Source organism: Tiliqua scincoides, chromosome 2 (genome assembly GCF_035046505.1).
Source record: "Tiliqua scincoides isolate rTilSci1 chromosome 2, rTilSci1.hap2, whole genome shotgun sequence".
In the NCBI taxonomy this organism is placed as follows: domain Eukaryota; kingdom Metazoa; phylum Chordata; class Lepidosauria; order Squamata; family Scincidae; genus Tiliqua; species Tiliqua scincoides.
The window spans coordinates 123,153,582-123,166,857 of record NC_089822.1 but is presented as its reverse complement, the minus strand read 5'-3'; the positions used below and the strand labels follow the sequence as shown (position 1 = coordinate 123,166,857).

General features: G+C 45.2%; 1 pseudogene; it reads right to left on the bottom strand.

Annotated features, from left to right (window-relative positions):
• Window positions 1-2,059: 2,059 nt before the first annotated feature.
• On the bottom strand, window positions 2,060-2,182 carry LOC136643042 (5S ribosomal RNA; annotated as a pseudogene).
• Between the last annotated feature and the right edge of the window lie 11,094 nt (window positions 2,183-13,276).

Sequence of the window (13,276 nt, the reverse complement as noted above, 5' to 3'; positions counted from 1 at the left end):
CTTAGTAACGAGGAATCCAGCAAGACTTGGTCTCGGTTTTTTGTTCTGTTCAAATTAAAAGGAGCCTTTTGCTTCCTGCACAATCAAAACAATACAGCATCAAAAAAAAAAAAGACAAAGCAAAACACATATGAACAAATTATTGTGTTTTTTAAAATGGAGACAAGGAATTGAGAGGCCCAATTTGAAACAGATTTATATCCCTCCTGAGGTCAATAACTGTACATGCTTCCTTCATTTTACCCTTACAATGATCCTGCAAGATCTATTAAGCTTAACCCATTTCTGCCCAGCCCACAGGTGTACACATTTGATCCTTGTTGCATATATGCAACATTGGGCAGAAATGCAATGTGTGCATTTGCAACAATGGCAACGGCTACCGTCTGAATTGACCAGTACACAGTAGCCCTCTTATCCGATTTCAAAGACATATACTACCACTTCCCACTAGATGTTTGAGGAAACCAATAATTACCGTTCTGGAACAAACAAAACTAATTCTATTTCTTGAGTAGGAGTTGGGAGGAGGGCATTCAAAATGAATTCAGCTTTAATGCATTATCATTACTTGTATACCACTTTTCAACAAGATTAGTTCAGGAAGGCTGCAATCCTAAACATACTTTCCTGAGAATAATCCCCAATGAACAAAATAGGGCTTACATCTCAGTAGACCTGGTTAGGATTGTGTCCAAAGTGGTTTACATAGTAAAATAAACCAAATTATTCCCTTTCCCCAAAGGGCTCACAATTGGGTTGGCTCACAACTCAAAGGGCTAAATATGAGAGGGCACCACTTTAAAGTACCTCTTTGCCATACAGACCCATACCATTTTGGAAACCGAAAAGGAGATCCAGTTTCACTTTTGCATAAATAATGTGCACAAAAGGAACATAAACCAAATTACAAGGTCTGGCACTCTATAATAAATGAAAATTTTATCTTCCCCATTGCCTTTTTTCTTCTAAATACATATAAATGTTTGAAAATAAAATCTTTTTTTTAGGAATAGAATTTACTAAAGCTATTTAAACAACATTTTTGTTTCAAAGGCAGCATCAGTCATATTTTTAATTAACCATTTTAACAATACATAGCATTTCTTAACACAGTTCAAGCATTATCTCAGTAACAACAATCTGGTAAGATAATACTTGACAATCTATCTCCTTATTGCAGATTAGGACCAAGGATAGGAAAGTAATAGCTCACTCCAAGATCACTTAGAGAATTTGTGCAAAGGAACAAGGAGCACTCATTAACGTTCTACTCAGCAGAAAACAGCAAAGCAAAACAAAAATATCAAATCCATTCCCAAGTGACAAAAGGAATGGTAAGAATTTCACTACTAAAGTTAACACGGATGATAACTGCAGCTGATTTGAGGTGAGGCAGACAGAGAGAAAGAAACTGCAACCACATGGGTGAGAATCTGCATTTGGACATCTCACCTGTATATAAATCACACGAAAGGGACATAAATACCAATGGAAGACAAACCAAAATATTAAAATAGCCTCACTGCAATTGTACAAGTACAGGACAACAAACTGGTGCTCTTAAAGACAAACATACTTTTCTGACCTATCAATCCTTATGTCTGTTTTGTGTTTTATAATTTTTATGATGTTAAAGCTTGTAAGTCATTCTGACAAGCACTTTTATAGTGAAAACCTGATCTACAGATATGGCTGCCCAAAAACAGATATCCTAAGTCCTGCCCATAAACAGATATCCCAAGAGAGTAGTAAGGATTGAAGCTTGAGAGAAAACTGATTTAAAAAAAAAAGTGTAGCATCTTTAGAAGATGTGTGAAAGCAAGGAGAAATTTCAGCATTTTCCTAACACTGGGGCTTTTCCCCCCTTTCAAATTCTGAGTGTGCAGGGTAAGGGAAGGGAAGGGAGAGCAGCTGTTTCAAGCACCTTAGACTTGAATCTTCAAGCGAAACCTGAGGGGCAGTCATGCACCCCTTTTGGCACAGCGACCAGGTCAGGTGCCCCACAGGCTCCACTCTAGTTGGCTGGCAACCTTCAGTCTCGAAAGACTATGGTATAAGCCTACAGCACCCGGTATTCCTAAGCGGTCTCCCGTCCAAGTACTAACCAGGCCTGACCCTGCTTAGCTTCCGAGATCAGACGAGATCGGGCATGTGCAGGGTACACCCTACAAATGTAGGACATGACCAAATAAAAGCTAAAAAACACTTGTATATTGATTTCATGTGGTTAATTTAAATTCTATATTACTTATTATTAAATTTAAAACTATATTACATATAATGTATTAATTATGAGAAGGCTATGTACTGCCTGCAGGAAAAGGAGGACATATAAGTTCTTTTCCAGGACAAGAGGCTTTAAAAAAAAAGAAAAAAAGGACATGACCTGGAAAAAAAAAGAGGATATCGGGGGTCACCCTGGATGGGGTTGATTGTCCAAAGCCACAGTGGGGGGGCAATATGGGGGGAAGGAGAACCACACCCACAAGGCATCATTCCACCTTATTGATCAGGCAGGCTTGGAAAGAGCCAAGCTGCCTTGTTCTCATAGCACCCCAAGCGTGGCATGAGCAGGGTGACTAGATGTTATAACCCCAAAAGAGGACAAGGCACCCAAAATGTAGGACACACAAGAAAAATGCAGGACATGACAAAGTAGAAGCTAAAAACACTCACATACTGATTTCATGTGGTTAATTTAAACACCATCATTATTATTGAATTTAAAACTATATTACATATAATTTATCAGCTACAAGGCTATTTGCTGCCTGCAGGGAAAAAGAGAACATTTAAGTTCTTGTTCAGGGCACAAGGCTTAAAAAAAAAAAAAAAAAGAGGGCATGCCCTGGAAAGGAGGACATCTGGTCACCCTGGATGGGGGTTGACTGTCCCAAGCCACACTGGGGTGGCAATTCTCTCTCCTTCTCCCTCAATAAATATAAATAAATACATACATATACATATATATGCATACATATATAAGTGGGGGAGAATGACACCACAAGGCGCGTGCGTGTGTGTGTGTGTGTGTGTATAAATAAGTGGGGGGGGGGAAGACACCCACAAGGCATCCCACCTTATTGCTCAGGCAGGCCTTGGAAGAGGCAAGCTGCCTGGGTTCCAGTGGCACCCCAAGGGTGGTACCAGGAGCAGGGATGGCTGAGAGAGACCTCCTACCCCACTGCCCTCCCAGGCACCCCCTTCCTCACGTCCCCCCGTCTCAGGAGGGGGGCCACGTGCATCCCTCCACCCGCCCACCGGTGGGGCTTGAGGGAGGCCCCAGGAGCAGAGCCAGCAGGCGGGCACGAGGACTAGAGAGACAGCAGCTGCAGTCCCAGCCGCGCTTCCCAGGGAGTGAGCCCCACTGACTAGAATGGGACTTACTTCCGAGCAGTCGCGCCTAGGAACCCACCGAGGAACCCCGAGACCTGTGGCCGCTGAAGGCCCCGCTACCCGCTTTGGGGCCAAGCCCGGCGCACCAGCCCCCCCCCTCGTGCCAAGGCGCGGCACGCCGCCAGTGAGAAGGAGGGGCGGCCTACCTCCGCTCCCCTCAGTCGGCCACGCTGCGGTGCTCCTCGTGCGTTGCCACGGCGACCGCTTCCCGCCCACGCGCCCTCCTTAGGGGGGGTTCATATGCGCAGGCCGCCCTCCCCCTGCACGAGGCTCGCAGGCGTTTCCTGTTGGCCTCACTGGGCTCCTGGGCTAGTCTTAACCCTCGCTGGCTGGGGCGGAGGGGCGCCTTGAAAGGGTGTCCTCCTCCGTTTAGCAGGGGGAGAGCAGCTGTTCCTCCCTGCCCCCCTGCACAGTTGCTGTTGCTGGTGTCTCTTCTGTGTGTGTGCGCACACATGCGTGTGCACGCATGCACATACACACGTGCACGCACAGGTACGCACACACGAATGCATGTACGCACACACACACACAGGGTGGCCAGATATCCTCTTCCCAGGACTTGACCTCTTTTTAGCCTCATATTTTTAGCCTCTTTACTCAGCGTGTGGTTGGTCTGCGGAACTCCTTGCCACAGGATGTGCTGCTGGTATCTGGCCTGGATGCCTTTACAAGGGGATTGGACAAGTTTCTGGAGGAAAAATCAATTACAGGTTACAAGCCATGATGTGTATGCGCAACCTCCTGATTTTAAAAATGGGCTATGTCAGAATGCCAATGCAAGGGAGGGCACCAGGATGCAAGTCTCTTGTTATCAGGTGTGCTCCCTGGGGCATTTGTTGGGGCCGCTGTGAGATACAAGAAGCTGGACTAGATGGCCCTATGGCCTGATCCAGCAGGGCTCTTCTTATGTTCTTATATCGTGGAAAAGAACTTACATGTCCTCCTTTTCCCTGTGAGCAGCAGCTCAGAGCCTTCTTCTAATTAATAAATTATTACTAAATTTTAAACTGTATTACATATAAGTAGTAATAGTGTTTAAATTAACCTCATGAAATCAATATACGAGTATTTTTTCCGCTTTTATTTTGTCATGTCCTACTTTTTCTTAGATGTCCTACATTTTGGGGCACCTTATCCTCTTTTGCGGTTATGATATCTGGTTACCCTATCTATCAAGTTAAGATTGTGAGCCCTGTGGGGAGAGGTATAACTAGGGTGGAGCCTCGGGGGCACCTCTCCTGATCACTGTGCCATGGGGGGGTGCATGACTTCACCATTGCTCTAGTTACGGAGGACGCACGGGTTGCTTTGTGCTCCCTGTTCCTTTTCCTGTGGAGGCTTCCCTTGAAGGGGATCCTCTGCTGGAGAAAGCACAGGGACACAAAGCCGCTGCAGCGAGCACCCCTTCTCAGGGAAGAACCCTGAGTACATACATACATCACGTGGCAAACATCATGCGGCAAGATGTCTGTGATATTGTGACATCACAGTGCTGGGGCATTACGCCTCTAGGGACAGGGAAGATTGATTTTATTATATAAACCAGTCTGAACTACTCTAGATGAAAAGTGGTATATAAGTACATATTCTTAATAATAATTTGTACTTACTATTGAATAGTGAGCAAGAGAGTCAATGTGTTCTGGGAGACAGCAACATGTGGTGTCAGGGCAGAAGGTGAGTCAGCAATACCCCATCAGGGTTATTTGAAAAGCTCTGCCGCTGTTGCCAAAGCTGTGAGTGCACAAATGCTCACAATCCACACGCTCTGAGCAACTGGAGTCTGTGGGTTGTGTTTGTGTGATCACAGCCATGGCAGTGGCATTTCTGCCTCAGGATGGGGCAGTTCTGCCTCACCTTCTGCCCCCACATTGCATGGCGCTACAGGGAGTGTTGTCAAGGGAGACAGGGCCTTGTGCATTCTGGAATTATGATCAAGGGACTCAGGAGCGAGGTTTGTTGGAATAGCCTTTCAGGGCACAAGCATGTCTCGCTGAACTTGGTAGGGCTTCTGGGGAAACATGGCTAGTATTGGTTTGCAAGTAGGTAGAGGCAAATGCTGCAAACATTGTGCTTGTGGTGATGAATGCATGGTAGTTGTTCCTGCCTTCTACACTTGCCTGCTTTTTGTTGGTCACTTTTCTGCAGTGTGTATATGAAGCTGTTGAACTGCTGCCATGTTCTTTAGTTGCATTGGCATTTTATAAACATTTTGTGTAGAACGTCCCTGCCTCCCATTTGTTTCAGGTGCACTGAAGTGCTTATCCATTTTTCAGATTTTAAAGCAGTGATAATCACAGTCAAATTGCTTGCACTGTCATTTGGTGATCCGTAAATGTCATTAACCGGGATCTCAAATAGATAGAATTTTCAGTCAAAGGAATGATGGAGCCTTCTAAGCAAACAACCTAGAATCAGCCTTGTTCAGTACCTTCATTTATCGTGAGGAAGGGGCTATTTGAGCTGTCTGCTGTGCTTTGAAAACCTGCCAGGTGAAGATGAAACCTGCTCAGAAAGAAAGCACACAGTGTTGTTTATTTCCTCAGTTGTTCAAATGAGTGCCTGATCCTTCTTAGGCTGGCCTGCATCTTAAAGCAAGCTACAAGGATGTCTTGCATATACAATACATACATAATGCATATCTTGCATTGGGCATTCTAACTGGGATTGCACTATGATTTTTTTCCTACTAGAAACCAGAAGTGCAAGGAAGCTGCAGAAGAAACTGGGGGTGCCTCTCAGATGCCTTCTGAGGTGCAGGAAGGTAGCAGGCTGCTTCCCTGTGCCTAAGAAGGCCTCCGAGAGGCACTTACAGTTTCTCGGCAAACCAGAAGTGGCGCTCAGAGGCTACTGGGAGACCTTCTGAGGTGTGAAGAAGCCACATGCAGCCTCCCCGCACCTCCATAAGCAACCAGAAGGCACTTCTGGTCTCATCTGTGGGTCCTCCAGCTATGGGTACAGGACCCACAGTGGGTCAAATCCATGGGTTCTGAATCTGCAGATAAAGGAGACCCACTGTATGTAAACAGTGGTTCACAGTAAAGGGCATTCCACTGTTGATCTGGCCAGGAAACAGCCCTGACCTGAACCAGATAGAAAATTTATGGCACTATTTGAAAAACCATGTACAAATTAGGTGTCCATCACATAAAAGGCAATTAACTGAGACCATAATTGCTATCTGGCACCATGTAATAGCAAAGGTAGACCTTCAAATACTTGTTGGCTCAATGAGATGTCACTGTGCTGCTGTTTTACTGCCCAATCCTGAGCTGCCCAGGATAAGGGGCTACAGCGGCACCCGCTTTCACCCCCTGAAATGCCTCCTCCGCACCCTCTCTCTGCCTGCCTTTCCCCATAACACCGTCTCCCCAACCTCCACCTGCCTCCCTGGAACGTCTCCACCCTGCCTCCCCCAATACCTCCACTTACCTCTCTGCTGCTCGACATCCCCACAACTGCCAAACAGTGGAGCTCTGGTGGCCACCCGGCACTAGCCCAGCACCAACCAGCACTGGGGTACCATTGATGCTCACCCGACAGTAGGGCCCACAAACGTGCCTTACAGCAAGTTTGCGACTGTGCACTGGCTTACTGCCAGCGTGCACTGTTCTGGATTGGGACCTTAAACAATAAATGCTACCCTACCAAATGCTGATAGTAGTATAGTAGTGTAGATTTCTCATGGTTGTGGTATTTGCAGCACAATGTTTTTTGTACTGCTCATCACAAGCAGGCAGGCAGAAGCTTTTCAGGAATCACACAATCAGCAGGGCAATAACCCAATCACCCTATAATTACTCAACCAGCTTCTGCTCCCTGTTAATTTGTTCTCTCAACCTGAGGAGCCCACAGACCATACAACAGGTTGCTTTGCCCTCCAAAATCTTGACTTCCCAGCCAGAGTCCCCACGTGACTTGCAACAAGGTACCAGACACAGTTATTAGGCATCAGGGTAGCATAAGGCCAAGTAACTGGAAGCCAGCCCCATTTACCACCAGTTTCCCCCTTCCGTAATTCCAATAATCCATACAGCTGCAAATAGATAGAATTTGATAAAGGATAGAAATAACATAAGACAGGCACTTTGTTTAAGCATAGATTTAGGAATTTAAAAAGCATATACAATACACACCAAAATTAAACTGGTAAAAAGAAACTCCTAACACTATCACTCACCAAAGTCTCACCTCAATAAATCTCAGTCCATTAACTGGCCCTGCCGCAGTCAGGGTTGATCCAGCTTGGAACAGAGTTGCCAAAGCTCGGGCCCGAGAAGAACTAAGACAAAGGATGTTCCTAACTGTGACTCTTATAATTGACTTGAGCTCAACAGCCTATTAGAGATCAGAACCGTCGGAGGTTCTAGTGGTGGACGTGCAGTCAGGCAACTCACTCCTGGAGGGTCACCCACCCCAACCTGGAAACCTGCAGCTGGAACAGATTTCCAATCAAGGTGTCCTTGGCCAATTAAGCCACTCTGGGAACAGCTATCTCTTAGAGATGAGGGCTGGCGGCTCCCACATCCCTCCAAGAAGCAAGCTCCTCAGGAATGTCCCAATTAATAACTTTCTCACAGCTGCATGTGGGTAGCATGATTCCAGGCAGTTAACATGGCTTCAGGCAGAGGCCTATATTTTGCTGTTACCCAATTTTTGCCTTTCCCATGACACTGCTGACGTTTTGTTTTGTTTTTTGTATTAAATTCAGTGCTAAATGCTCCTTCAATTGACATATAAACATTTGCATTTAGTGCGACATAACAGCCCCTCTAAGCCTGCAAAGTTGTGAAATGTGAAATTTCCAAAAGGTTTCCACAGTTTTGGACACTACTGTAGGTGGTTGAAGTCAAAAGCAAAATATATGAAGGCTCAGCAGGGGAAAGGGAGCTACGCAGGACACAGTCGGGGAATGGGATCATTCGGTCTTGAAGCTGTTGGACAGCTTTTCCAAGGCACCACCAGTGCCTCCAGTGCCTGCAGAAGCCCCCACCTGTAATGTGCCATTAGGTGTGCTGTGCAAGTTGGCAAGGCCATGTGTCAAGCAGCTGGATAGAGCCCACCAGTCTGAGTGAGACTGCTCCCACATCATCCCTGGCAATCACAGCATTCATGGGTATGACTGCTGGAATGGAGTGTGGCCCTTGTGCTGCTGCTGCTCTACCTTAACTGCAACGGACAAGCAGTGAAAGGAGCGTAGGATCAAGGCCATATATGGCTCATCAAGGAGCTAGTAGAACCCATCAGGATATACAGGCTCTCTCCCGGTTTCCTGCCCTCCTCCACCTTTGGGGTGAGGGAAGAATTACTCATTGAATTCAGGCCTTGAATTTGGAGCATGGTTGCCTGTGAAATTTGCCTAGCAACTGCTTTGTCCATCTCTTCTTTTTTGATAGGAAATCAGCTTCCTTTTCCACTAGTCAGTGCAAAACATCCCTCTTCCCTGGTACTGCTCTGACCTAAGGCAGGAATCCTTTCCTGAATCAAGCCTTCATAGAACTCCTATACCTGTTAGTGAAAGATGCACGCTCTGACATTCTTTAAGGATCAGATACTCTTCCAACAGATGTGGGAGAGGGGGTGGGAAGTCACCAGACTTGGTCACAGTTTTTCGGGCCAGTTGAGGAACCTCAATATCAAAGCCCCATCACAGATCCAAAGTCTCTGCAGTTAGTAGTTTGGCCCCTGCATCTTGGCAGTGTCTCACTTCTCCAGCTACTCTGTACTCAAGCCCTCTCCCATTCTACCTACTCTTATTCCATGTAGAGAAGATTCATTTTGGAGACGTGAGTCATTCTTTCAGAGAGAGGAGGAGGAAAATTATCTGGGGAAGAGGGATATTTTGTGACCCCCCCCAACTGTTTTGTTTATGTTATTTAGCATAAACTTCTTTGTTGTTTTCTATGAAACTTATGAAACTTTGAGCATTTGCCTTGGCAAGGGAAAGGTGGGATATAATTAATTAAGCCAAGGCCACCTCATCCAAGCTGTTTCCAGAGGAGAAGTTCACAGTCCTCCAAAGCACTGCTTGTACTGCACTTAGAGGAAAGTGGTTCAGACAACATACTTATGGAGCCTACTAGTATCGAAGAGGTGTACCTGTCATCTATGAAATCTGACTGTACTATTCACTCTTTTCAGGATGCAGTTAAGGGGAATGGAATCCAAATCTTCCACATTTCCACTGGGGCACCAAGAGGAGCATTACATACCTCCCAAGGCAGCCTGAGAATCTCTGCCCATAGATACAGACAAGACCGGAGAAGAGATAATCACAGTATTCATCCAGTGCCTCGTCCTGTTCCTGAAATAGGTCTAGAACCCAAGGTAAGGGCACTAACCAGTCTCTTAAGTCCCAGTGAGTTCCAGGGATTGGAAGAATGGCACATTTAACAATGACTGTTCATTCTGTCCAGTGGGTGACCATCTGCAGTACTCCTGCATATGGGAGGCCTACATCATGGATAAGTGAGTTCTGAGGACCATCAGAGACAGATATTTGCTAGTGGTTTCCAAACCTTTTAGTGCCAGGACCCATATGATACCTAGGGCCAGAAGTGATATCACTGAGTAGGAAGTGACATTATTAAGCTAGTGATGACCAGAAATAAGCACATTATTCTCATTCAGGTATACATTCATTTTGGTACAAATTTAAAAAAAAATTAAACTGAATTGGGGCCATTCAGTTCAATTTTTATTCATCTCTAAATGAAGATCTGTATGAGAACAATTCCATTTTTATTCATTTCTAAATGAAGGTTTGTATGAGAATCAAATAAACTGACAGCATATGAATCATTCAATTTATTCATTACCCCTGTTCGTTTTTGTAAGTCTGCTAATATTGGCAGAAGCAGCACAGGAACAGCTATTTTTTCCCCTTCTCCAACAGGGGAAAAATAGTGGGTTGCAAAAAACCTGCTACTAGAGTCAGAAAAAAAACAGAGCTATTTTCCCCTGTTTTGAGGCAGCACAGAAATGGAGCTATTCTCCAAGGAGGTAGAAAGGTGAAGGATCTTAGGAGAGTTGTAGGCTTTGTGAGGAGTACAGTATTTCCATATCGGCAGCCCTCACAAAGGGCTACATGTAGATGGGGTGGGGGTGGAGTAACAAGCTCACCAGCCAACTTTATTCAAGGGACAATTTCTCATCTGCCTTGGGCAGCAGTCTTTCAGACTCGAGATATAAGTGGACTTATTTGCTATCTGTGAGCTATTGATAAAACAGTCTGCTACATGAGAGCTGGCATACTTCATGTCAAATATCACGTTTATAAGGCCTGCACCAGTGGCAAGTCTGAAAGCATATGAGGCAGCAGTCTTGCTGAAACTAAGCAGGTCTCATCCTGGCCAGTATCTGGATGGGTGATTACATAGGATGGGTGACTACTGTAAAGTGGGCTACCCTCAAGGACAAGTCAGTACTACTGTCTCCATATTGCAGATGAGATCGCTGAAGATGAGACAATATTGACCTGTGAAGGGATGCTCCCAATGCCAAACACACTAGTTGAGATGGGGCCTACTGAATTCATGGCAGAAGTAAGAAAATGAACCAGAGCTTTCTTGGGTCATGCCTGCTCATTCTGAGACTTGGGCTATGCATGCTGCACAATGAGGTGCTAGGAACCTATGGCAAAATGGACAGCAAAATGGACTGTACAGCTTGAGAATGCAGGTGTTGGGAATTCCTTTAAATAAATGTTCTCCTAGGTATAAAATCTCTGTGAGGGAAAACTGACACATCAAGAGACAGGCATGCCCAGCCCACTTCTTGCTCTGCTAGTTTTCTACCTGCAGGGTGAGTTTTTTCATGGGGAAACATTCTGCAATACTGTACCTATACTACAGTATGAAGGAGTGCAATCTATTCTACCACCTCAGAATTCAAAGTACCATTCAAAGCAGCCTACAGAAAGTAGGTTGTAAAGATGCATAATCAGGAATTGTGCAAAATAAATCGAACCTGGATCACGATTACCTACATATTTCCATGTTTTCCTGTCTTGGGATTTATTGCCAAACCCTTCCTGCATAAAAAAAAAATTATAGCAATTGCTCTAATGCAGCAGAGAGAGTTAAAACTAGCTGAAGACATTTAGACCTGGGTCACCATTTGCCTGAGGGCAAATAGCACTGGCCTCTGGGCAAAATTTCTTTAGTAGGTTGTATGTGAAAACCAGATCAGGTTTAAGATTGTCTGTTACTTAGCCTATAATCTATAGTAAAGATCATGCATATTTTCCGCTTTATTATAAAATAATTAGCATTTAAGGTAGGTGAGGTAATTTTGTACTCACAGCAAATGTATGTAGAGTTGTCAAGTTATACCTGAAGTTCTCTCCTTTCCTTTTTAAATGTGTTACTTCTGCTATCACTCCCTGGCCCTGTGTGCCTGCATCCAAGCATCCCCTCCCTTGCCTGCTGTACCTAGCACAGCAATTTTCAACCTTTTTTTATCTCATGGCACACTGACAGGGCATTAAAATGGTCAAGGCACACCACCAGGTTTTTGACAATCGACTAGGCACACCATGCTGCCAGTGGGAGCTCACATCCCCCATCGGCCCTACTAATAAGTGACCTTCCCCCAAATTCTGGTGGCACACCTGTGGACCACTCCCAGCACACCAGTGTGCCACAGCACAGTGGTTGAAAATGGCCGACCTAGCAGGTGAAGGAGGACTAAATGATAGGGTCAAATGGGTAGGAACAGTCACAATGCATTGTACACTGGCATTGTCGCATCAGGAGATTTAATGGCACGGAGCAGGTCACTTGTTAGCAATCCCAGCCATATGAGAGAGACCACTTCCATATCCTGTTTACTGCTTGGATGCAGAGATTGAGTGAAACAGCTTGCTCAAGCCACTTAGGGCTCAGTCCTCTCCAACTTTCCAGCATCAGTGCAACCACAATGCACCCCTGAGATAAGGAAACATTCTTTGGCCTGTAACTGCGCTCTCCCACACCAGGATGCAGTTTGTGCCCTTTTGGCACAGCTGCATCAGTGCTGGAAAGTTGGGATAGGATTGGGCTCTCAGTGCATTTGTGACTGAGCTGGAATCTGAACTCTGCCCCCAAGTCCAACTCTTTATCATTCAAAAATGAGCAAAGCAGGATGGTAATGTGCAACCAAATAAGAGATGTTTCCACCCCATTTGCCTACTGGTTGTCCAAATGCCCCACATTTTTCTAAGTGCAGTGATCAGCAGAGGGGTGTGAGAGGGTGTCTGAGCAAAAGACATCTTGTTGGTGTTTTTCAGAGGGAAGAACAGCACAGCTGTTTTACAGTTAGCCCTACAAAAACAGAAAGCACTCATCCTAATGGCTTGGAGGCATTCTTGTTTTGACCTTCCCAAGGTTGCCTACTTTGATGATAAACTAAATCCCAAGCCAAAGAAAAGATGGGGCTTGGAAAGTGAATTGCTCTCTTGGTGTGGTACACTTTGCCTTAGACTTGTGCTGCAATTCAATAAAACCTGAAGCGGAGAGAAGAAACCTTGACAGGCTTATGTCAAAATAAAATTACAGGGGGCTGCTGTCTGTGTGCAGTAATTTTCCTCGTTTCCACATCGCTGCTTTTTAAAATGCTCAATCTCTCTTGCAGAGAGCCTGCTGCTATCGCAATTCAAAAATGCAAATGCCTGATGGGAGGCAGGAAGGCTTTGTAAGAAGAGTCTCATTTAAACAAAAGTCTCAGGTTAATGAAAGTTGGCTTGAATTAGATAAACTGCTCACATTTGATTAATCTTTGGCAAGAAGTTTGCTCTGGCCACAGGGTGGGAGTGTTGACTAGAGCTTGGGGAAACTCAGTGTGTTTCCCAAACTCTCAAAGAGGCAGAGATTGGTCATGAGATCCAGATAGTCTTGGA